This window comes from Megachile rotundata, chromosome 1 (assembly GCF_050947335.1).
Source record: "Megachile rotundata isolate GNS110a chromosome 1, iyMegRotu1, whole genome shotgun sequence".
Taxonomy (NCBI): domain Eukaryota; kingdom Metazoa; phylum Arthropoda; class Insecta; order Hymenoptera; family Megachilidae; genus Megachile; species Megachile rotundata.
In genome coordinates this window covers 10,861,513-10,888,418 of record NC_134983.1, presented here as the reverse complement: position 1 = coordinate 10,888,418, position 26,906 = coordinate 10,861,513, and the positions used below count along the sequence as shown (strand labels likewise).

Genomic DNA, 26,906 nt, shown 5'->3' with positions numbered 1-26,906 from the left:
TAAATTGCGAGATAACAGTGTCAGGTTAGTTGATTAGTGGCGACGTGGATGCACGAACGGTATTTATCTAAGAAAATGACAACGAAGCAAAAATAATTACCTGTGTTGTTTCTAGTCATTATGATATCGCGGCGACCATCGATCAACGCAGACTTCGCTGCATTGTTACGCGCATAAAAGGCAAGTTCAATGGCTCCGATCGAAGAAAAGGATGTAAAAGCTCGAGATAAGAGTCGTCTGCGAGTCCTTAATTTTTCATTACTCCTCGTTAATCCTGCGGATGAATTCTTCCCCTCATTTTGGTATTCGCTAATCATCACCTGTTAAGTAATACACTTCATAAATATCATTGGGAACATTAATAAATATTGTCTGCATAAATCTCTTGTACTACTTTTGACGAGTCTGATACATTTGTAATTGAGCTGTGATTATTCGAACTTCAATGGACAATTAGAAGTTCAAGTTAAAGTATAATTTTCACAGACAACGATCGAATAATATTAAATATAAAATTTAAACATTCTTTGTCTGTTTTAACTCTTTGTACTCTGGAGGTCATACTGTTGCTGATCACACACAACAACTTTGAAAATAGAGTGCAAAGGGTTATTGTTGTGAAAAGGTTGTAGCTGTGAGTTAGTTTTGATTGACATATCTGACAATTCATAGTGCAAGGAATTAATAGTTCCATCGATAAAAAAGAAAGTGAAAGTATAACAACAAAACTTTAAGTCCACTGCAATGTTTAAATTATCTAAGTATTATGTTTGATTCTACATTTCGAGTGACACAAACAAACTACCTGAATAAAATTATAAAGTAGTTCCTTACAAAATAGCTACTACAAAAGTTCCCTCGATAAAGTAGAAACCTGAAGTGCGTTAATTTATCTGAATTAAATGCAGAGAATTGCGACGAAATCGAACAGTTCAAACAGCCTCCAAGATAAATGTCAAACAAAGGGCTGATGCAGCCCAAGGACATGAAACGATGGTAGGAAATTTGGAGGATCCGAATACGTGCTCCGTTCGTGAAAAAGCCGGATAAAAAATAAAGGAAGATATTTCACAATGGCGCCCTAGTCGCAGCACGACCGCAATACACTTACGAGATGAAGGATAAGGGATTGGTTTCGGCTTAACTGCGTTTTCCGCCTTAATCCATTAGCGCTCACGAAACTGTTTTCTCCGTTTCGAGTCGATCACGCGAACCCGTCGATATCGGCCTGACGAAATCAACCACTCGCGAACAAGTCTTTGCCTTCCATGGGAAGTGTCGAGGAGACGTTTGTGAAGAGAAATGGGAACCGCCTTTAGAGTTTTAGAGCTTTAACTTGTACGATTAGGTTATAACGAAAAGATTGCGGTGAAATTGCACCGAAATCACAGCTTTGATTGAGCAAATTTATTATTGTGATGGTTAGCAAATAAGATAGGTATTTATGATATTGAGAAAGAGGGAGAATCAATAATATTTGTTGACAGTATTCTCAAACCTTAAATCCTCAAATTTCCAAATTCTCAAACCTCAAATCCTTAAATTTCCAAATGTTCAAGCCCTAAATTTTCAAACCCCATATTCTCAAATATTCGAATCCTCAAGTCCTAAATCCTTAAATTTCCCAATTCTCAAACCCCATATCCTCAAATTTTCAAATCTTCAAGCCCTAAATTCTCAAACTCCAAATTCTCAAATCCGAAATTTTCAAATTTCCAAATTCTCAAATTTTCAAATCCTCAAATTTCCATATTCTTAAACCCCAAATCCTCAAGCCCTGAATTCTCAAATTTTGAAATTTCCAAATCCCGTATTCTCAAATTTTCAAATCCTCAAATTTCCAAATTCTCAAACCCCAAATTCCCAAATTCTTCCAAATTCTTCTCAAACCCCAAATTCTCAAATTCTCCCAAAACTTCCCAATATTTCTAAATACATGGAGTCCCTAAAGTTTATGATGGAGTCTTCACGAGCTCGCCAAATTTCACGTCCGAAAGCAACGACTAATCTTGTATAGTATAGTACGAAATTATTAGCCATGGATCACGTGGATAATCCCCTGCATCGCGTTGAATAAACGTTTACGTACGGAACCGTTCGTGAAATTAATTAAAACTACGAAATTAGAGGTCAAAGTTCTGTTTTAAACTCCAGGTATCCTAGCCGTTAGAGGGATAAAAAGTTTTGCAGGAGCCATATGCGGGAAATGCGTTGTTCTCTCGGAATAAACTGTTGAAATTTTTACAGAATCTACTCGTTAAGGGGATAAAAAATTCTAAGGGAGCCATATGCAGGAAACACGCTCTTCTCTCGGAATGAACTGTTAAAATTTTTTGCAGACTTTTGACGGTTCTCAGTTACGAGCTGACTTTATTTCAGTCTTGCGACATAGCCATACGTGCCATACGTGACTGCTAATGGAACACTGAATATTATCCGAAACGTTACAATATTGCAATATCCTTTTAACAAAATACGTTATTTTAAGAGAAATATTGATCCACTGGTAAAAGTTCCTTTCGAGTTGAAGATTGTATAAATACCTCATTTTAATGGACCTCGCTGATGATTTAATATCTTCAAATGTTGTTCGGTGCTGAATTCAGTAATTGTTTAGTATCTTAATTATTCAGTGAATGCTCAGTATTTGTTCAGTAAATGATACAGATGTCGAGGAGAATTCTTTGGATTTATTTGGAATTATATTTGCATGAAACGAAGAGTGGATGTACCATCTTGTTGTTTCTCGTCTTGGCGGAAGCTTCCCCAAGGGATGTTAGTACGATCTCCTAGAACGTTTTTCCCGCAGACGATTCCAACAAAAGGCAATCACGAGATCCTCAGGTATTCTCCAGGTGATCGTATCAGGAAATTGTCAAACGACTAAAGAGTGTAAATGGCTTTCAGGCATCTTTGCTTCACCTGGACGATCTGCTTTCGTGTTTCGGGACGATAACTCGTGGCAAATCGCTGGAATAAATTTCGCTAGGGTGCTACACACGGACGCTATCGCTTACAATTAGCTGGCATAAAATTTTCCAGTGCCACGTTCTGGTCTCTGGATAAAAACATTAAAACCGTGCCACGGAGTTTGAATCGTCCTCGCGCTGGATTCTCCTCTGTTGTTCTTTCCACTTCTTTTTTCGATTAATACGCTTGCCGGAGTTCCAGTTTCCGTCTGAAATATTTTTACAATGCTTTTATTAAAGACAAATATTTGCATTAGCCGACCGTACCTTCGAACAATCCGAATATTCTTCCGTTAGGAAAGTAATAATTAAAGAAAGCATTTATTACGCTCGAATTGTACGCTTGTTAAGAGTGAAAACAACGATCTCGAGTAACGATCGATCAATTTGCGTTATGGAAATTTCCGCGTGTCTCGAAGGGAAATATTAATCTTCTCTGTAATAATATTCATTGCATCATACAATTCTCTGTGCTGAAAGTTCAGAAACCACATTCTGCAAGCTAGAAACTCGAAATCAACGATTTGGGGGTTAGCTTTCCTTTCACGCGGTTCGTTTCTGCATTCCTTCGCGGAAAATGTTAACGTTCATTCAAGCGATAGTCATTATCTCGCAATTAATTTCTTGTTTGCGGCGATTACACGGGGAAATATGCTCCACAATCTTCCGAGTTTACGTCATTAACCAATCGTAATTTACAGTTTCGATTCGCTTTCTCTAATGTTGTGCGATTTTTATGTAATTTGGAATTGCAGAGAATTAAGTAGTGGAATGTAAATTGTTATGTTTCTACATCTCTAAATCACTAAATTTACGGAATACAGTTTCATAAATTTTTAATTTTTAGATTTGAGAAGTCCTGAATTCCTAAATGTTCTGATTTGTAAATTCTTCAATTTCTTAAAATTGCAAATTACCGAACTTATATTTCTAAGTTTCCAGATTCCTAGATTTCTAAATTCCCAAATCTCCACATCCTCAAATTTCCAAATTTCAAAGTCACTAGATTACTAGATCACTAAATCACTTTCTCCCTAAATCGCTCACACACCGAATCATTAAATCAAAAAATTTGAAAATCAAAGATCTCAAACAACCCCTCGCATAATCAACGAATACCCAAAAGTCCAAAATTTCCTAAACGAAGCATTTATTTCACTGAACGTAAGATCCAAAAGCAGTCTAATAATCGCAACTATCAGATTTCGCGTGAAATTTGCAAAATTAGAATACGTAGGCGAGTGGCTAACAAGGGAGCAGCTGGAGCAGCGTGTCGGCTTAGTTTGCATTCGATAATCGTCGATAGTCGCTCATTGGGAGGCAGCAAAACGACGATTGTTTATGAATGCAGTCCTAATGAATTGCAGAGTGAGAATAGAGGGGTACGGGAAGAGGTTCGAAGGGGATGAATGTTACACAGAGGCGTATAACTTCCTGGATGATTAACTGCTGAATCGCCAGGAACGTAGGCGAGGTTTTGAGTTAATTGCATCCCTCGTGGAGAATCGTGGCGCGTATAATTACGCGGACGTTTTCGTTGCGTGGAATAATGGCGATATACGGAGAAACACTTGGTTTGCGGGACAACAACCTCAAAATTAACCACACTATTTTTACTGAATTTGTGACACACGTTGTACATAAATCTTTTCTGTTATATGGGTTTATTGGACTTGTGAAATATTCTTTTCATTATTACGTGTAGCATAGTACAGGGTATCTATTATTCGAGTCTTGATTGACCGAGATTCCATATTATGCAAGGTGCTTTGAACTTCACATTGTACGGCGACGTTTATTTCTAAATATCAGATATTTCAGATTGCAGGTTTCACTTTATATTTGGAAGATTTTACGTATGGTATTATAATTATATTCGCAGTATAACGTGAATATATCGTTACAAGATAACTTTTCGTTGGTACATCAGTCATGGTACATCAGTTGGTACATCAATTGGTATATTATTAATATTTGTCAAGTTTAATTACTTGACGAAGTTAGTTCATAACAGTGTTGCAGCTAACCTATGTCACTTTCATCTTGTAACGAGAATTAGGAGCCATTTTGTTTTTATACCTCAAACTTTATTTAATGAAAATAAATGTGTCATATAGAGCATGTAGCGAGACTATAACACATACAAGGAAAAAGACTAAAAACAATAAATATATCCAAACAAATATACAATATACAATATACAATATACAATATACAATAAATACTAAAAAAGATTAGACTTAAATAGACTAAAAAGTTGTATTTTTTAAGTCGATACAGCGTCGAAAATGGCTTTTGAAGGTTCTTGTTTACCCCCAAAAAGAAGAGAAGGCCATCGCTTAGTTTAAGTAGAAAAGCACGCAAGAAGAGATGCTTGATTGCACTCGAAATGTTGATATTTTCGTTAACCATGTTTGTTGTTTCGCTTTTGGCGGAGCGAGAGGACGTTGCGGTCGGTTTGTTCAGCGAGACTTCAATTTTGTGGTTATGCTTTTTTCTCGCTCGTTCCGTCGGTTCCAGTCATACAGAGTGTGAAATTGTACCACTTTTCTTGTGGATTTCACACGTTTTTAACTGGCTTTGTAAACCGATGTTTATCGTGGGAGAAAGCTGTTTTTAGCGATCGTAAATTGAGAGTTCGATGCAGTGCGTTAGAAATCGTTGTTTGAAATCGAAGCAAATCTTATATTTTTCAACCTTAAAATAATAAATGATGTTGGAATAAATAGAACAATGTAGTTCTTCAGCAGATTTTCCATGTAGACACTGTTTTTGTTACAATAACATAAACAGTACTGTTACAGTACAAGAACACTGTTCTTGATACTTAGGATATAAATGCTGAAATAATGTAAAGTTACAGTTGCAGGTTTAATATTTTAGACATTGAAAAAATTGTAAAAATTATGAAATTGTGAGACCTGCCTGACACAACCACATATTCTCATGAATTTAAAAAATACTATATTAAACATAAAAATAATATTTGTTCATTCAATTCTATCTCAAGGTAAACTTTCAGCTTACAAATGAATGAAAACATCGCTATAGAAATTTTAAATATAATAAGTGTACCGTGTAGCTCACTAAAGCTTCTTTAAAATTCGAAATAAAATTACATCATGGCGATTAAAAATATTACTTTATTCGAACACTGGTATTCACATTCGCGTTAAGTTCATCCGATAAATCTCTGTAGCATGAAACACGGAATGACAATATTTCCACGAGGATCCGACAACACCTGCAGAAAATTGTAAAATAAACACACTGATACACGGTATCGCGCGATAAAACGAGCCAAAACGGTTGGGAAGCGAAAGCGTTTTCGCAATCTGCCTCGAAAGAATTATACAATTTTTTGTTCTCCACGTAGACGTGTTTACGCAGAGCCGCCAGAATAATGAAAGCGTTTAAGAGAATCAAAAATCTCTCGTTTCATCCGCGACGGGGAAGCCAAGAATTTTTCGTGCGCAACGTTGTTTAAACGGTTTTTACGCATGGAAAGCTACGCAGCTTTTCTTTGCTTCATGCAACGATTACACTGTCCCTAACTCGTCTTTATTTTTTTGTTTCAGGTAAGAGCCACAAAATGTTTGACGAAAGGAATGATGTGAACTCGGGTGCAGCCTGGGATGAGGGCATGTATGGTACTTTCAGATATTTTCAGATTTATTTTGGTAAATATGAAATTTTTAATTCTTTAAATTTTTAAACCATATTTTAGAATTTGGAGATATTTAAATTTTCGAAATACCTGCTCACATATTCCTAGATCTCCAAATTTCTGGACCCTCAAATTTCACATTTCTAACTACACATATGCTGAGATATGTGGCTTGGTAAATTTCTGGGCCATCAAATGCCAGATCTCCAAATTTCTGAACGGTCAAATTCCTGGATCTGCAAATTTCTTAATACTCAAATGCCTATTCTTGTATTCTCATATTTTTAGATCCCAGATTTGTACACAGCTAAATCTCTAAATCCACATATCCCTAATTCCTCACATTCATAACCACCCTTTCTAACCAATCAAATCTCTAGATCCAAACCTTCTAAACTACCTGAACCCCATTTCTTTAAACCCCAAACTCCTCAAATCTCTCTCTTTAAATTTCAACCTCCCAAATTCATCATCTCTAAATTTCCAAGCCACCCTCCAACTTCCAAATTCTCAAAAATCCCTCAAAACCTGGTACACGGTAGATCCTTTGTCCCTTAATAATCGTATTATTTGAAAGGATGACATATTTGCTTTCGAGCATACACCGGCCAGAAAATTCGTAAGTAAACTGCAAACTGGAAGGACGGCAGTGAAAAGGGGTCGAGACAGTTTAATCGTAAATCGTATTACGATCAAATGACCACACTCTGAGCGTCCTTTCGAACGACCAGCACCAACTATTGTGTTGGCCGGCGAAATGAGGTCCACAGAGATTTACGGGCGTATCCTTTATGCTTCCGCGAAACTGCATGTACTATATGTAGGGTAGGTAGTGGAAACGGGGCTACTCTCTTGGTGTTCGTGACGAATGGGAATCGCGACTGGATCCTGTGATCCGTGATTAAAGTTTCTGCGGTCTCGGGACCGCGATGGAGTTCGATTCGGATCGAAGATTTTTTTCACGGAAAGTAGAGGATCAGCCGGGGGAGCAAAATGTATGGAGCGTTTGCCGGGCGTTTCGTTATTCGACGAAATCCGATAATACCGTGGTTCATGGCTGTTGCAGAATATTTGAGGAAGATGATTTTCTTTTGGATATTTGTACAAAATATTTTGGGATATTCGATTTCTGATGGATCTTTTAAATCTCTAGTCTATCGATGTTATCGGTTAATATTGGTAGCAGTGTTAGTGATGATTGGATGTACTGATAATATTGGTAGTGCTGGTTAGATAGAGGTAGAGATTGAAGTAGTCACGAAGTTTGAAAGTTTTAAATTTTCAGTACAGGACTAAAAAATGTGTAGATGCGCAAAGGACGTGTAGCTAATTTACAACGAAGTGCATAGCTCCTGAACATAAAGTATCTATCTAACCCTATATAAGGATCTAAAATACAATAAGAACATAATATACCTAAAACATCCACAAGAGATAGGGTATGAGAGTTAAAATAAATCTCGAAATATCGTATTACCGTTGTAACCTAATAAGCAATTCTTGTCAGAGCAAGAAGCAACCGAATGAGAAATAATGAAATATTGCTCGATCTCGAAAAGCCAGCTCGTAAAGGGGTAATTCAATGCTGATCAAGAATACTCATTTTCGCTGCGTATCGATCGTACAATTTGATACTTGTTCTTTCCGTGCGATTACATTTAATCGAACCGCTGCTCGAAGAGATCGTAACCATCCCTTGTACGCTTGTATTCAGTCCTCGCAGTACCTCCGATGAATCGGTATTCTGCGTGCAACGTAGTAATCTGATGCGGATACTTCTGTCCAGTCGTTTCGATCGGAGATTAACCGAGCCGAATCGAGACGGCCGTCGATACCGGAGGTCGGTGGTACCGTTCGATACATAATTTGATCGAACGTATCGCCGCTGATCCGATACTTCAAACTGGACGCAGACAAATTAAACCGAGCAAACAGGTCGATCGTGATATCTGTTCGCGAGATTCAGTCGAAGGATACCGCGCCGATCGGACGGATTAAACCGACCGTTGTAAGTGAAGAGAAAGCTTGATCAAATTGTAGTCTCATTATGCCAGGTGACCATTGGCGTAGTTAGAAACAAGGGGGATCCTAATCCGACCTCTGATTAGTACCTTTAATCAATTTTTACATTTTACAATCTCTACGCTTAAAATGTCCAAATTTGTAAATTTTTACGTATTTCAATTCTCACATTTCTTAATTGCATTTCTTAGTTACATCTCCATATTAGCTTCAAAATTTCTAGGTTAAATTTCTGAGTTCCCAAACCCCTAAATTCTCGAATCATCAAGTTTCAAAAACTCCCAAATTCTCATGTGTGACCTTAAGTTCCTTAAATCCCAAACCCCTTAATTCTACAATCCCAAAATCTCTAAATTGCTAAAGATGAGCAATTCATACCTGACAACAGTTAATTAAGTTCGCAAGGTTTTACCACATTTAAAAGTCCAGTTACGCCAATGGTTCCACAAATCATCGATTGCCACGTTTTAAACGATTCTTTTTCTTCAAATCGCGAAATAATAGGCGTTGTTCTTGCGCTTACGTCGACGGTTTCTAATGTCCCGTTTCTCCTGCCTTATTTATGGTCACGATTCATCTTGTATCTGACAATCGGACGCGTAATTGAACACGGTGTTGGCTTCGATCGAACGAGACGTTGTCTCTCCTGAATGAAATGTAATTCAATGGTAACAAGAGAATGTCTGGTCTGTCGTTTTCATTCTATGATTTATCGTTCGGTGATCCTATTCTTTCGCGTTGCTTCGAAATTGAGATTTCAAGAAATATTTCATGTGTTGTTGCTTTCGTTTTTCCCTTAATGTGACACGTTAAATATTACGCGAGTTTGATGTCCTTCGTTGACGAATTCGTTTCCATGTATTTGCATTTGTCAAGCAATAAAAATCACCTACAAATTGATAGATTAAGGAGTTTATATATTTTTTATTTATTCAATTTATGAATAAGTCACTGCAATAATTTTATATGAAATACAGTTCTGATCGTAGTCATTTTTGAACGTATTAAGCATCGATTAGAAGAGGTCTTGAGAGAAGAGTATTTAAGAAGATTGGACCTACTTATACCGGGACTGAAATTTTTCGAAACGATAAAAAGTTCGAACAAGTCGTGGAGCTTTTCGCTAATCGAGTCGTTCCATCGGTCGTCGGTAGCCTCGTTAGCGGTCATTTTCTTTTCTTTTGGAGCATCGAACGGTCATTCGAGTGAATCGAGTGATGGTCAGTGAAGATACCAAAAGAAATGAGCCACGCTAATTTTAAATCCCGATGTCCTGGAATTAATTTTCTCATTAAACGCCTTCTTTATAACGAATACTCCATTACTTATATTTAAATAACTGTACTAAAAATACCAGTGTGGTCTAATTACAATACCAAAATTATACCATATTACTGTTTCATAATTAAAGTGGCTGGATTATACATTGATTTTTAATTCTGTATGTTTAAATATATTCTGCAATGATTTCATCAATATCAAGAAATTTTATGTAAAATGTTCCAGGAGAAAGTGAACAATTTTCCAAATGCTCCACTTTCGGACACGTTATTCAGCCGAACAAACATGGCTCCCGCACAGCAATCATAGCGCGATCGTAAACTTTTTCCGCGCGAAAAATATCGAATCGTTAATAAATCGTAAATCCTTTTCATCTTTTTTCGTTGTTCCCATCACGAAGGATTAAATCGATGATTCGGGGCACAGCGTGTTTTACGCATCGCGAATTACAGTCTGTCGTCGTCGTTGCAGAGAAAACTGACGGCTGCAACTCATAATCGTGGCTGTCGATAATTGACGTGGCACGGATTACCGTTAACTGAATCGACCGGCTCGAGAATCCCTCATTTTTACGCTTTATTAATTCCATGGATTCGCTTTGCACCCGGCTCACCAGGGAAATCCATCAGGCTTCCACTTCCCTTCCGGCTACGCGTTGGCTCGTTTCCGGTCCTGCGTGCTGACTTTTTCGTTGTCACGCCACCATCAATGAATTCTGAATTTCCTAAATTACGTAGATCAATAACTGCCTCATTAATCTTGCAAAATTTTTAATATGACCGAAGGATTGAAAAATTTGTTCCACAAATTTATTCCTCTTTATATTATTGTATAAAATAATTATTCTAAATTTTCATATTTTAGATCTGATTTTAAAATTTAATTTTCATATTTGAAAATCTGAAGTTTCTATATATGGCCCGTTTTATTGATCTCATTACTTTTGGTTTTTTATGACGTTTCATGGTTTTTGTAAAACGTGAAAATCTGCACGTACATTTCTTCGTAGGAAATTTTCAAATTTAACTGCAAATTTAATTGGAAGTTTCGCTTATACACCTTTTCTGTGCTTTTCATCCAGATTTAGAGTTTCGTTATATAACTTGTATAAGACTAACAAGTACAAGATTTTATCTTATATTGTAAATTTTTGTGGAAGTTAAAAAAAGCTATCACAGTGAACACGACAGAAGCTGTATAATATATTTGAGATAGATCAAAAATAGAAAAGCGTTCATATATCAAATTTTAAAAGAGAATTTAGAATCCATTATTCTTCAGAAAATAATTTGAAGTTCACTCTTTAAAAAGTAATTTAAAAACGGTCTTCCCATAAAAGGGTTACAGATAAATTGTGGTTCCCTAAGATCAAGCAATGAAAGGTCATTTGAAATCTTGTAAAATTTGAATCTGGAGCCGAGCATCTTCCTACCAAGATTATCTTCAGAATTTTATGACGTAGATAGTAAAAGAAAGTGTCACGGGAACGGTTCTTGGGAAGATAAACTTCAGGTCCATAAAGAATCGTTGAGGGTTCAGATTGTTCTCCGGACGATTTTGTGGAATGAAGAGCTGATAGGAACGAAACGAGACCTAATTCAGTAGCTTTCGTCAGATAAACGTTAGTAATCTCTCAGAGAAGATTATAGAGCATCTGTCTCGAGGTCCATTGACACTTCTGCGGAGAACAAAGGACTTCCGTTTGTTAGACTTGAAGAAATCTTCTCGTTGAAAAAGTGCTGCACTCTTTCAAGTAAGATTCGATTACAATCTTTGAAGTCAAGAATCATATTACAGAGAGCGGAAAACTCCTTTAAACTTTTTTCTTTTGAAAGTTTTCATGTCGTCAAACTTTTGTACTTTAATCATGCTATGTAGTATAATAAATAATACTACAATTTTAAATCGCAATGATCGATGAAACTACAGCAACGATAGTAGGAATCAGACCGGAGATGCAAAGGAAAGCAAGGAAAAATCAAAGCGTTGTCGACAGTCCTAGCTCTTTCTTTGCGAATTGTTCTCGCGACTATCAGTGAAATTCATGAAACTCCCAGACGAAGGAATTAATCCAGCCTGCAATCGTGTCTACGCTCGCTTTAGCTGCATTTTTGCATCGGGTTTCGGAGCTGTTCTCTCGGTCTCGTCGACTTTTGCCACCGGATTACATCGGATTCCTTTGTGCAATCGCCGCTACTATCTCGCCCCCTTTTCATCCCTTTCGCCACCCTTTGTCTGCTCGTCACCTTACCACTCTCGCGGTGCCCTCTTTCGTTTCTATTTTCCTGACGAACGACCACCAACCGAGCTTCCCTATGCCGGAGATAAAATCTTATCCACTTATTAACGTACACTTGTCAGTTATTTCGGATTTCTTTGAATAAGGATATGGACAATTTTTTAATTTTTTTAAGTCGGATTTTATGTTATCAAACCCCAGATTTCATTTATGTATTTTCAAATAACCTCGAATTTCTAGGTTTCTTTTATTTTTAATTATCAACCCTGAATTTATAGATTTATGAACTTTCACCAACCTCAAATTTGTAGATTTATAAATTAAATTCATAAATTTTGAAATGTATGAATTACTTGAGTTCTAGCTTATCATGTCCCAGATTTTTAAATCTCTAAATTCCTGCATTTTTACATTTCGTAATTGTCGAGTCAGCAAATTATCAAATTAGCAAATTAACAAACCCCAACCTTTCCAAATTCCTAAATATTTAAATCGCCCAGTTCGAACAATTCTCAAAACCCTAAAGTTCAAAAAATTCCCAAATACCCTAAAATTCATAACATTTCTAAAATCCCTAAAATTCCGGAATTCCTAAAATTCTAAAAACTTCCACAGTTCAAAACTTCCAAATCTAAAAATCCGTCGACTAAAACTCCTCTCGAATCCCTTCGGTTAATCTTCTTTGTATGTAACATTTCCCGTATTCAAACCAGATTTGCTCTTGACTACAAGCACCGTCTCGCACATAATTTTTGCGTGTCGAGAAAAAGAAAAAAGAAATAAGTTTGGAAAGTGTGGTCAGAAAAGGACAGATAGAAGAAGAGAGAGAGAGAGAAATGGTCAATACGCGCGGCTTGGAACCTTTCCACGCATAATGCCGAGATTAGAGTGATCCATGTATGCAACGCGAGCTTCGTTCTACGACCTGGTTTCGAGGTTATATTCATTTTTAATGGGCGAATTAATGGATCCGGATTACGTGTTACTCGGTTTGAATCATTTCTTTGCAAATCCCTGTGGGATAGCGAACATTCTCCAATTAAACGATCGTGTTGTGTCCTCGCTTCGGCGATGCTCAGATGAATTGAATTATCATGGTGTCCTTATGGAATACATCGAAAATTCATCGGATGCTTTCTGTAAATTTGCATCCATGTTTGAGGTCGATTGAAACACATAATCTGATCGATTGTTTGCCTTAAACTTAAATTTATAATATTGTGGTCTTGTTACATGTCGTGAAATTAATATTCTCTTCTATCTGTATAGAAAATGTCAGAAATCAAAGTTTCATTTATTATTTTGTTATACTATGTGTTATATCGCTTGTTACAGTATTTGATACTTTCATGTAATTTTCAAGTGCTTGTGGACACGTTCTGGAATCTGAGAAACCTTCATAGTTGATCAATTTTCAAAGTTAGCAATCGAGAAATTTCAAGTTGCCATAGCATCTTACACACCCGTTTCTATATTACTAGTTCCAAGAAGTTTTCACCACTGCAGATCCGTTGCCTCGTGGGATATAACAATATATAAGTCCACTGAATTTGTACATCTGCTTCAATTTCCATGGGGATCTCTTCTGCTTACAATATGAAACTCTCTCGTTCTAGACTACTTTTATTAATTATTCAAAATCACAGATAGCAGAAATGGCAAGCTTAAAAATAATGGTTTATTTAAAATAAAAGTACATCACACTGTTAGAAAAAACTAAACAACTTCGTAAAATTTTATCAAAAATACTATTAAGTTAATAAACAGCAACATGTTAAAGAATATACGTGCGTGTTTCGTTTAAAAAGAAAATGGCCGAATATCGAAGTCCATTACGTGTTGTGTTTGTTGTATTTATCGAGTGACTTTTGTTAGCGCAATCACCGCCGCGAGATTTGTTTGACACAAAACACAGTGCGACGAGACACGAAATGGAAATCTTGGCGTAATCGGCTCGCGTGCCGTGAAATTTGCATCATGGACGTCGCGACGCGAGTTTACGCCGGAAGAAGCAGATTCTCACGCGTTAACACGGCTAATCCGGCGAATCATGCGTGGTAAAGCGGACACTTGTCAAAGTGGAGAGACTTCTCCCGAGCTGTGCACATCGGCTAAATTAATTTTCCCTCTCGTCCCGACTCATTTCACATTCCAACAAAGCGGCCAGCCGCTGCTAGCACGCGCGTCAACCATCTCGCGCCATTTAAACTGAATTCCCCGACAAATTGTCTCGGATTTCATAAAACAATCGGAAAGCTCGCGCGTGTATACACTCGCCAGACTCCGTGTGTCTCTTACGAGATTTCCTCGAATGTCACACGTTTATGATTTCATTACTTTGAAACACGTCGGTTCATTTAGAAACGTAAATCGTGTTTTACAATATTTTAATTGTACGGTTTTTTGGAAGTGACTCTAGATTTTCATTTTTGCATTTCGGTATAGAAATTACATAATTAATGTACAGCCATATTAACACTGTTGCATTATCTTATAAAATATAAATGAATAAGAAATTTCCTGTGTATCGAAAATATTTCTTGCACTTGACAATCACAATTTTTATAGTACTTCATCAAAATCTCTCAAACTGCAATATTAGATAGCTTTTCTGTAGACAAACTTTTTAAATAAAAAATGTAAATAATATACATTATTCTGTATTCAATTCAAGATATAAAATAGTATAATTTTAAAAACGGCAAATGTAAGCCAGATCGAAAGTTGCGTAACTGATATTTATAATAAAATACGAATATTTGACACGTGTTCAGTAATGAAATTCAATAGAGGAGCAAACTCTATCGTATCATTAGTTCACGGGTCAGAAAAGTGTTGAACGAATTCCCAATAGTCGTCGAGAACACCGTTCGTTAACGGCGATAGCAAACGAAGCAATTTCGAGGAAACTGTAAAATGAAAATCGGGGACTAATGAAGTCGAGAAAGGCTCGGGGAGAAGGAAAGGTTGCATCGGCCGATGCAAAGTGGTAAAATTGATGAACGATTGTGTGGCTGGTCGTTGGCCAGGCTTGAATATTTCACGTTCTCGATACACGGAATGCAACTTCGGCTTACACGCAGTTCCGAAAGTTATGGTCGTGCGAGTTCCCTGTAACGTGCTCGCCATTTAGTTCGTTAACGAATTGCGCTCGAAGCTTGTTATGTTTTATATAGAGAACGGTTTGAAACCTCTCGATTTTACTCCACTTTCGAAGTTAAGCAAATGTAATTGGACAAATTGAACGATTTTAGAATTTTATATTCCATTAATGTATTCGTTGATTCGTTCTGTGTATTTCTGAGGTAAATGCAACATCACTTTGGGTAAATTATTGATCTTACTACTACTATTCATTCATGAATAAATAAACTGGGCTTTTAACCTGTTCAGAGATTTTAGATAATTTATGTTACTTATTTTGAATCGGCAGTAATTGAATAAATAATTCATTAGTAATTAATAAGAATTCTACGTATCTAAAAATATACATACCCCACTTTTCCTTATTAGATTTAGAAAAATTTAAATCTTACAAAAATTGAAGTTGCCTGATTGTAGAAGTAACGTGTGGTAGTTTAAATATATTCTTAGATGTAACAACTAATTTTGCCAAGATGTGATGGAACAATGACACAGTTGAATAATCTTAAACGACAGTAAATATGGAGAAAATCGCTTGTTGGATCGTAAAGCAAACCTTCATACCAAGCAAATCAAATTTCCCGGGACGATATTACTTTGGTATAACCATTCGAGTGAAATAGACTGAAGCTTACGGCTCATGAAAATTACGTCTAGTCAGTCGAGCGCGAGCATCGGCTTCGATTTTTCCTTTGTTGTCTCATAAAAATCCGATCTATCGAATCGAAACCTCATTACCCGGTAATAGTTGAGTCACTCGATATTCAGACTTTTTCTCGGTTTCTACGGCGATAAAACGAAACTGTGTATCGTTTGTATTCGAATGTTCTATAGAACATTGATTGCGCAACCAAACATTTTCGTACCATTGTTCTTGAAACATCTAGAATCGAACGTTTACAAAAATTTCCTCCCACGATTTATGGATTTTGTTCTACATGTTGTAAGAGTCTATTGTATTTGTACGTATAAAAATAAAATTTATGGAATTACACGCAATAGCATTGGAATATAGCTTCACGAACATTTCTCCCTGGAGCTGAAATGTCTTCATCATCGAGAATTTTGTTTCTGTTTAGATCCAAATCTAAATTCATTTAGACCTAAACCTATATCTAAGTTTGACATTCCATATACGCAGCATATTATTTATTTAAATTAAAACTAACTACATTCTGAAAATTTGTAATATCACACTTGCAACTTTTATTCACACCATAATCAAATCCTTGTCCCATATACAAGTTTATAAGTTATAATGAATTTCTTCGAATGTATAGATTTACGGTCCACGGATTAATATATCGAGGAAGAAACTTCATAGTTACTTGCACAAGTTTTGAATTGGTTTTGCATAATCCATTCAGTGTCCTGGCTGGCCATTAAACATCGTCTACTCGAAAAAGCCATCGTATACTTCGTTAAAATATACTAATTTTTTTAATTTCTTTTTTATACCTGTTCATCTCTGTATCGCGTCTTTTCGTCTGGTTGCAAACGAGCACCGAAAATTTCTTGAATTATTGACTCGGTAAAGCTAAGTGAGGAGATACTTCAAAGGGCTGCAACCAGCCAGTCTAACCACACACTTCTTTCACTTCCGGCAAAGATAAAATTCTGAAAATCCCGGCACGCCGGGGTAATCTCTGGTTACATGGGCTTTAACTTTCAAACGAAAGTTCCGGCCGGTACAGAATATCGTTAGCTTTTCTGTGTACTCTGCTGATTTATTTGCGAAAAAATACGAGTATCTAATGCGTTTGAACGAGAAACTGCAAGGTTATGAGAAAAACACTGTTCCTTTGAGGCTACTTTAAACTTCGAAAGAGATTTGGGAGGTGGAATTATGTACATATAAATATTTTTCCAATTTATTTCCGATTTGAACGCAATTTATATTACTATTACTAAGAGTAATCAAAATTATTGGAGATAGTACTTTATTTGTATCTGTTGATACAAATGATATACAGTAATTGAGGAAAATAAATAGAATGTGGGGTTGTAACACGAGATGGTTATTTGCAATGTGGAACAAAATCGCTGCAGGCAGTGCTTTTGTTAAATTAAAGAAAATAATGGACCTCGTATGAACTCCAGGTGACAGTAATCAAGAGGAAGACAGAATAATACTGTAAAAGAAGATAGGGAAAATATACAAGCTTGTTAGGCGTAAAAGTAGAGAAACATCAAATTCGTAGGTTTACAAATTTACAGAGTTGTAACATTGCAAATGTAAAACTTCAAATTTTCAGATTTACAAATCTTAAAATTCTCAGGTTTAGAAATGTAGGATTATATCTCCAATTTCTGAAATTAAAATATTACAACTTTCAAGTTTGCAAATTTTAAACAATCCAGGTGTCTGAATTTTAAAAACTTGAGAATCTATAATCTAAAAATTTCTAACACCTGCATCTAGCGTGCAGAGAAGTGCCCTCGTTCGACAGCCGATCGATTAAACCGAACGGTAGGTGTTAAATAAGAGCGGAAGGGTTAATCTGATGTTAAATGATCGCGTTTTTCTGGTTGTCTAATTTTCCGCATAAAATGTTCGTCGTCCCCGAATGAAATTACATCTCGTCAGTATAAAAGCGTCGAGCCGTTCCGGATCGTTTACAGGATTCTTCCGAGGAAGTCGTGCGGGCTCAGTTCCTCGGATACATTCGTCGTCGACGATAGTAATGGCCTCGTCGTGAAAAGGACGCCGGAGTCATTGTGCCGGTATAAAGAAACCGTGGATGCGAGCCCAGCGTCCCATTTCTACCCCTTTCTATCCTCAGGTTTTATCTGTAAATAATACTTCCGTGCTTTCCGCGAGTTTATACGTTATTTCGCTGATGTACAACGCACGCGTACGTGCATCGTCTTGCTGCTCGTGTTTCCGCCACTCTTCTTTTCGCGTTTTACCCACCCCCTCTTTTCACCGTGTCGAACGTCACCCTGGTATTTTTAAACGAGAACGTCGAATCTTCTTCGGTCGACGACGTAACGTAAACCGCGGTTATTTATATGCCACGCGTCATTTTGTTTTCGGGGGGTGGAAGAATTATTCGGGGGTTCCTTTTCACTGATTCTGTTGTTCAATGTTCTGAGAAGAAACGGGGATGGAACAATTTATTGTCAATTTTAAGAAATGGTCGTTTCGCATTGGATATATGGATATTTCTTTGAGGTCAATTGTTTTTTCTCTAAGGTATTGGGGGTCTTTGGATTTTATGGGGTAACTTAATCAAAGTTCTTAGGGCGGGGCTACAGTGACTTTATACATTATGGGTACGGTAAAATATCGCTGAATAACCATAATTAGTTATATGAGGAAGGTTTTTAAATTTTTTTAAAAGGAAGCTTGAAAGATAATTTAATCGGTGAAATGCCAGTAAAAATACTAATTTCAAGCTAATAGCAATTCTAAAAATTGTCTATGAAACAGGGTGTAGAAAGCAGAAATTCTACATATTTTCATCGTGGACAATAAAGCACAGAAATCTCACAAAGAGTTTTACAGCAAATTAATCCGTTGTCTTTACATTACATTATAACAGACCGGTAGACAAAGCGCAAAATAAGGATAAAGGTGCATTTATATTCAACCGTAACGTCATTGTAACGTCAACGTAACTCTCTTCGTTCTCCTCGTATATGTTATGGTCTGCGTGCGACGTCGAGTGTGTTATTTTTTTGGGTGGTGGACACAAAGAGGGAGACCACGGTGACAGTATAGCGATGGTACGGTTGTGTATAAATGATTCTTTATAGCTATGGGAGGTCAAGGAATAAAAAAGGATTTTAAGAGGAAGCAGAAAGACATAGCGACAAAAGCAATTAAAACATTTGTTGGAAATTTCAAAGGAAACAAACAGCATTTTAAAACACAGAGACTCGTGCAAAAAAACTTCATTTGCGAAAAGTCACTTCATGACCGCCACACAGCTCATATTTTTCGTGAATGCACTATACTGTTAAAAAATTTCATTCCACACGGTAAAATGTAATATAACTGAAAGTCGCTGCTGGAGAAAAATGAACTGTGTTGAAATTAGGGAAACTTGTGGATATTGATGGCACACCACAAAATACTAGTTAACTAAATGTTATATTTAACTATGCTTATACTTCTATGTTTGATTAGTTCAATGTATAACTAGGTACATTGTACTCCCTTAATTAACAGTATCGGATCAGATTTGCATAATTAATACTATTGTATTAAATAAAACCTTACGGTGCCATGTCGTTCATATTGTTGCGTGATCGAACTTTCGCATAGTTAAATTAAATTTATGACCGAATAGCATAATACCAGAGAAAATTGTAGAATTTCAAAGCAAACGATTGAAAGTCTTATTTGCACGCACGAATCGTGCGTAATTACGATCTTTCATCAACGAACACGCATCACGGAGGCTGCTTATCGAGTGGTCACCGTTGTAACGCAAGGTTTAATGAACCACGGAACGAACGCGATTTACATAACAACAAGCCTCCGAGAGAAAATAACTCTCGCAATTAATTGCTCTCTAACTCGAAATCTACGCAACGCAATTTGTATTCGCTGGCTGCGAACGAAACGTTTCCCTTCTTCCCTGTTTCACCCCCGCGGTGCTTAGATTCCGTGAAAAACGCTCGTCCATTAACCGAGTTTGTCAACTTTATTCAGGCCAGCGTGAAGCTATGAAACGTCGTGTTATTTATGCATGGCCGTGTATCATGCATCTCTACCACTCCCTTGCAAATAGTTCAGAAGGCTGTCGTTCCACCGACAAAAATTTCTTTCCTCCCACCTGACAAATAAATTGGTAGAAGTGCTTTACCATGCTAATCTCTCTATGCGGTCAAAATAGTCTACTATAAGCTTTTTGAAGCTCGTGTTGAGTAAAGGCACTGGATCATATTGTACTTACAAAATAATATAATCACACAGTAATATACTCAAAGGCTCGTTACTAATACAGCCATTAATATTTAATAATGTCAGGATTCTAATAATCTGTTACTATAAATTTTTGTGGTAGGAAGACTCAATATGTTGCTGATAGAAATATTTTCAAAGAACAAATAACTTTTTAGTATGTTTGAAGTATACCTTATTTAACCGAGAGTGATAAAAGACCTCATTATTTAAATAGGATTTTCTATACGAATATTAGCTTTTCTGAATGTTAAATATTTTCGCTCGTTCATTTTGGTAGAAAGTATATTTCCGTGGAATTTGGCGCACCCTATTTTGCACACCCTCCGTATATCCGCACCATCATAAAAATGTAAAACGACTTTATTTATATGACGCGCGTGGCGTACGCACCGCACTGGCTAAGGGTGAAACTGACCCCGTTGGGATGGCATTTAGCTTCCGGTTTCGCGCACCGCTACATTGTCCTACCCTTCTTGTTGCATGACATCCTGCCGGCATTTGTAACACAATGGAGCCACCGTAACTAGTTTCGGATCACGTAGCTTGTCCTAAAATATTGACGGGCTCGTCGCTGCGATAAATATTAGCTGTATTGGAGCTTGCGGACCCTGATTCGTGAGAACGTTGAACAATTACGGGGATACAGTCGATTCTCTCTCGTTCTCTGTATCTCTATTTTCTCTGTTATTAATCGTGGTAACTGTTTTATCGTATTTATTTCCGCGGTTATAACTAACATGTTCTAGTTCAAACACGGTAGTTTTACAAATATTTTTTTTTGTTTTGATAAAATATCATTTTATTTTGCTAGTATTTATTATTTTGCTAGTTTGCTAGTATTTTGATACTACTTTTTTACGTAGTATTATTGAATTTTATTTTTGTGATAAACTTGGGTATTGTATATTTTATCGAAGTTTTTTTCTAACATTTTCATACTTTATTTTTAATGTAATATCGATGATTTTTTTAGTGACGAATTTATGAGGTGTCTTATTTTCTCACCACCTTAAAATAATTTTGTCTTTTTTGAGCATCTTAGGGCCGTCATGGTATGAGATTAAACAGGTAGCATTCCAACTTTTATTAGGTAACGCAACTCGAAATTACACGCCTTCTACGAGGCGTTTTACGAGGCAACTGCTCTCTGGAAATTCGATTTTAAGCGGTCGAATGCTGTTCGTTTCGGGTCGTAAAAAAAAGAAGCGAACCTAATGCGAAATTTGTATCGAGCGGTAACATCGACAAGGCCGAACGACCCTGAAAACGATCTAACTTTGATTTTATCAGTTTATTCAACTTCTGTACAGGACATCAAAATCCTCGTAAATTCAAATGGGTACACATAACATGTTTTTTACCCTACGCATGGTTCTTTCAAAGCTAACGATTGTTAAAGTTGTCCATATCATGAAATTTCATGGAAAATAATTTAGAAATATGGAAGACTTTTAAGTGGAGAAATGTTTGAATTTAGAAATATAGAAATTTTATTCTTAAATGTAGGAATTTTCTTACCTTAGATATGCATTTAAAAATCTTCAGCTGTGGAAGTTTAAAAATTTACAAAGGTCAAAATTAAAAATTTGTTAAAGTACGAACATTAGAAAATAAAATATTTAGAAGTACAAAGTTGTGGAAAATTAATTTCTCAAATGTCCACGTTTCCAAGTTACTTAATTTGTTATTTTGTAAGCTAGAAAATTCGAGTCACTAAAATTGTCGTCCTACAAGATTGACCCAACAATATTATTCGCTGAAAATTTTTCTCCAATATTTTAAGAGTAAAAGAAAACAAGATGTTCGAAATACGTGCGACGTCCAGAGAGACCTTATGCGTTGAATGTGCTTTTTTCTAGATAAAAGCACGAAGGAGTTCCGAGGTCATCCTCGTTCCTTAAAAATATAGCACCCTGGTTGAAGCAGCCATGGTGGTCTTAAAATTTCTTCTTCGTCTTTAGCCCCGAAATAGCTGTCTTCACCGAACGCATCTTTTTGCGGGACAATGGACTCGTCGTCACAAACCGAGCACGGAAGCTTCCATAAACGTTTTTCGCTTCCTTCAATATTTTAGAGAAACGTGCAGGTAATTTCTTTTCCCATCTATGATGTCTAGGGATCATTATTTATATACAATACTATCGATAATTACTCTTTGTTCATTGTACAATGTACTATTAACTTCTCATCGATCTTTTGAAAGTGAATTCTTCACATTATTTTATTATACTTTTCTTTTCGGTCTTAATTATTCCATTCGATCTATTCAGTTTTAAATAATAAAGTATATTCACACTTTCGCTTTTCGAACTTTTGTGTAAATATTCTCACGCGTTTATTCTATAAAAATGTTCCTCATTGGATTACATTATTACAGGTGTAATTATGTGTAGTCTAATTTCAACATGTGCTAATTATATTTCTGTATCTACATAGAGTGTACGAGAATTTTGTTGTAACACCATATTCTTGTTTTTTGTGAAATCAAGTGTTGACACGAGTAAAAGTTTAAATAGTCCTTGCACAGCGGAAGTCCCCTGTGGTTTCAACGAGTGTTGTTCCGTACACACGCCCGTTCACATTAAAGCAGCCCCCGGAGCTGCCGCTTAAACCACTCGACAGAAAATGCAAAAGAATCACGCGCCAACGCTCACCCCTTCGGCGAGGATTTCGTTAATCTGCCCTGTCATGCATCTCGAATTATCTGACGCGTGTGTGTACGTATGCGATAAATTTATCGGCTGCAATGAAATTTTAGTGCTCGATATTGCCTTATGAATGTCCACGTAGATGATTGAGAAACCAAGGATAAAGGGGTTCGAATCCTGTATACGGATTAAATTTGATTTCTTCTCGCTTCGTTTAACACTTTGCTCTCTGTTCTGGAAGAGGGGTACTACTCTGATAAAAAAGTTTTAAATATACACTATAATTTTGAGATTCGTCAGATACTCGAGGAACATTAAATTTGATTTTCATTAGTTAGAGCAACATTAGAGATTTAAAAGGTTTAACTTAACAAGTTTTCTTTGAAAAGTTTATTCGTGCAAAGACGGTCGTGGTGTTTTAGAAAATGGGGTGCAGAAGTAGAAGTAAAAATCTTTTACTAGAATCTTCCTAATTTAGAAGTAAAAATCCGAAGATCTAAAAATCTGAAAATTGAACAATCTGAAAATAAGAGAATCTATAAACATGGAAACATAATACTCTTAAAAATAGCAACAACAAACACGAGTAACGTGAAGGATTTATATCAAAGAAGCGAGCACAGAGAACAGGGGATGAAAATGATTACGTGGACAAATATTCTCTAACGCGCGTCGTCGAACAGAGGCTCGTTTCGTAATTACGAACACAGTCGTACGAGGACGAATTAATCCCTGGTTTGTACTTTAAACGGAATAGCGAGGGAGCGTAACGTAATTTATTTTGCAAATCGCGTATAAATCGTGAGCGAACGGCTCGTTTCGTAGCAAGAAATCCCGAGATTCGTTGGAAAGAACTGTGCAACGAAGATATAAAATTATGAGGGTGCAATCGTTTCGATACGCGGCAGTCTCGCGAATATTTCGTGTTCTCGGATAATAAAATGGACTTCTCGTTTCGAGACTGACATTCATCGCGTCCGTTCCTTTCTTCTTTTTCCATCTACCTCTCTGTGCAGGCGTAAATAGATTTATGAGCATACTGCGAGATCATTCGAGCGTTTCTTTATTGCCTAAACGATGAATGCACTTTCCTAGTTTCCTGAATGAACATCGTTTACGATACATATCTCTGATGTTTAATACTTCTCGAAATGCGCTCGCTGACACTTATGTGAAATATGACGAGAAAGAAAAATGAGTGCAAGTATAAAAATTGTCTGTGATCAAACACACCTATCCTTTACACTTCTTCAAATTTTTATAGATTTGTTTTTATGAGATGAACTTGAAAAATTTTTATATATTTGTTTTTATGAAATGAGCTTGAAAATTTTTTTAGATATGTTTTTATAAAATGAGGTTGATAAATTTTTATAGATATGTTTTTATGAAATGAACTTAAAAAATTTATATATATTTCTTTTTATGAAATGAGTTTGAAAAATTTTTATATATTTGTTTTTATGAAATGAGCTTGAAAATTTTTTTAGATATGTTTTTATAAAATGAGGTTGATAAATTTTTATAGATATGTTTTTATGAAATGAACTTAAAAAATTTATATATATTTCTTTTTATGAAATGAGTTTGAAAAATTTTTATAGATTTATTTTTATGAAATGAGCTTGAAAATATGTACGCAATGTATCATATAAAAATCTGCAATTAATTAGTCAATTTGTAATTTTACAAAAAGATCTTTGAAATATTAAAAGAACCTACAACTTCAATAATTTAAGAACTTGCCAAGATTTCATGAAATGCACAGTCACGAACAAGTGCTTTACCTAGCATTAAAGCCTAATAGCTCGATGAAACGGGAGAATAGAAAATGGAGTCTTAAGTGAGAGTAGCCGATTTTTGAGGCCACTCAAAGGTCACCGCGAAAAGCTATCGAATCGAGATTAGGCGAGAAGAGTGATCGGGTGTAAGTAACTTTTCGGAATAGGCAATGAACAATATTCCGCGTGCATCTCGTGGTTACGCCCCGCATAAAATCTGTTTACACAGCTGGAAAACACACCCTCCTGGTCTCAGGAAGCGCCGCGAGCAGCTAAGCGCACTCGCTGCCTTCGGAGCCATCGCCTCCAGAATTTTATTAGCTGGAAGAGAGCGGGGAATTTGCATCAGACGCTCGACTCCTCGGCTCTTTTTGTTGTTCCAGATATATTCACCCCCGTTCTGTCTATCCGACGCTTCTCCAGATACACATCCTGCGAATTTATACGGGCGCACGCATCCTGACTGTCCAAATTTTACGATTTATGCACGTTTGTTGGCACTTTATTGGCCATTCAGGAAGAAATTAACAGCTGAACCCCTCGTCGACGCCCTGCTTTTATAGCACGTCCGAAAAATTCATCGACCATTTGTATTTGACCGGAAGTGGAACGTATTGCTGCCTCATCTTTGTTCATTTGGGTCATTTTCATCCAGTGTATATTCATTCTGTGAACATATACTTAAATATACTCACAGATGTATATATCATTTAAACTTTTTACAAAATTATAATGTTATGAAACTTGTGAGGATATTCTAAGCGTTCAGTCAGTCAAGGTTTCATATTAAACTCAAGATAAATTAAGTTCGTATTATTATAGAAATTGTTATGCCACTCTGAAGGTTAAATATGTCTTCCATGATTTTATATTACATTAAAAATGCATTAAATTAAAAAATTTTAGCTTTTATATTTTACTCAAGATTCACCAGAACACTTAACCTAAAACTCGCCGCAATTAAAAATTCAATTATGTTCAAAACAATATAAAACGAAATTCAGTGAATGATAAACATACTAAAATTGCAGTAACAATGGTAACTGGCAAACTAAGCATTAAATCACACAAATTAATCCAAAACATTCTTCCTAATCCCCACATTACCCGCCATACTTACAGCTGAATCTACTGCGGTAACGTACTAAGCGCCACACCGTACAATTTCATAAATCAAACTTTTATCCAGCTTATACCAACAATGAGAGCAGCGAAAAGTTGCGAAGAAAGTAAAAAAGGAATACGAAAGTAAAATATAAAGAATATTCAGTTGAAATTAACAGCTCGGTAAACGCGTTAAAGAATGTACCAAGGAATGGGTTTTGCAAGTAGCCGCAAAATCTGTGGGTTTCAACACCAACCATACCGTCGCTGTATTTTATTAGCCGAAGAAGATGAAATTTGCATGACATCCTTGAACTTTCGTCCATGCCTTTCTTAGTTTCACGATTCCACCTTTGTGGACTTGCATAATGTCGTGAACTTACTAAGTTACGAGCCGAACTTTCAGCGAGTCTGACAGATTTATCGCGTACGCACACATTTATAAGTGGAGGATAAAGAGGGACGATTTAAACGAACATTTTCGAATTGTAATTCGATACAGTTGGTTTTCAGACGTCAGATACTTTGTATACTTTGTAAATTATTGTAATTAATGATGGGGAAGGAGGAGAGGTTTTTGGGTTTGACTATGAAGTTGATAGGTATGAACTCTGACCATGTATAAAGTTTGATTTTCAAAATTTTTCTGGGTTTCTCAAATTTTAAAGAACCAACTTCGCAAATTTCTATATTATTAAATTTATAAATTTCTCAAATTTATGAACTCAGAAATCCCCCCCCCCCCCCCCCCCCATTTTTTCCCATTTCTGATTTTCCAAATATTCAAATCCTCAAATTCTCAATCAATGGGAAATCAAATTTCCCACATTTCTAACTTTCTAAATTTCCAAATACCAAATTCCCGAATTCCAATATCCCGATATCTCTAAAGTTCCTAAATTCTTGAATTCCTCAAACGGCTAAAAAATATCTGTCTTCACATTTTTAGATACTCAAATTTCCGTATTTCCCAAATTTCCAAATCTCCAAATCCTCAAACTTCCCAAAGTCCTAAACACCCAAATTCTCAATGCTCCAAAACATCTAAATCTTTAAATTTCTCAACTCCTAAATTCTCACATCCCTAAATTACAACACTTAATTCTCCAAATATAAAAATTTGAAATGTCAATTAA

At 36.2% G+C, this 26,906-nt stretch overlaps 1 protein-coding gene and 1 long non-coding RNA gene across 6 annotated transcripts in view; both read left to right on the top strand.

Annotated features, from left to right (window-relative positions):
• The window catches only part of Fas3 (fasciclin 3), a 381,776-nt gene that overhangs the window by 108,816 nt on the left and 246,054 nt on the right, over positions 1-26,906 (top strand). The gene's annotated exons all lie outside the window — the stretch shown is intronic.
• LOC105661926 (uncharacterized) overlaps positions 1-26,906 on the top strand; it is a 159,140-nt gene that overhangs the window by 38,649 nt on the left and 93,585 nt on the right. Inside the window, exon 3 of the long non-coding RNA XR_013038650.1 lies at positions 6,548-6,649. This is a non-coding gene — a long non-coding RNA (uncharacterized LOC105661926). The remainder of the gene's footprint in view (positions 1-6,547; positions 6,650-26,906) is intronic.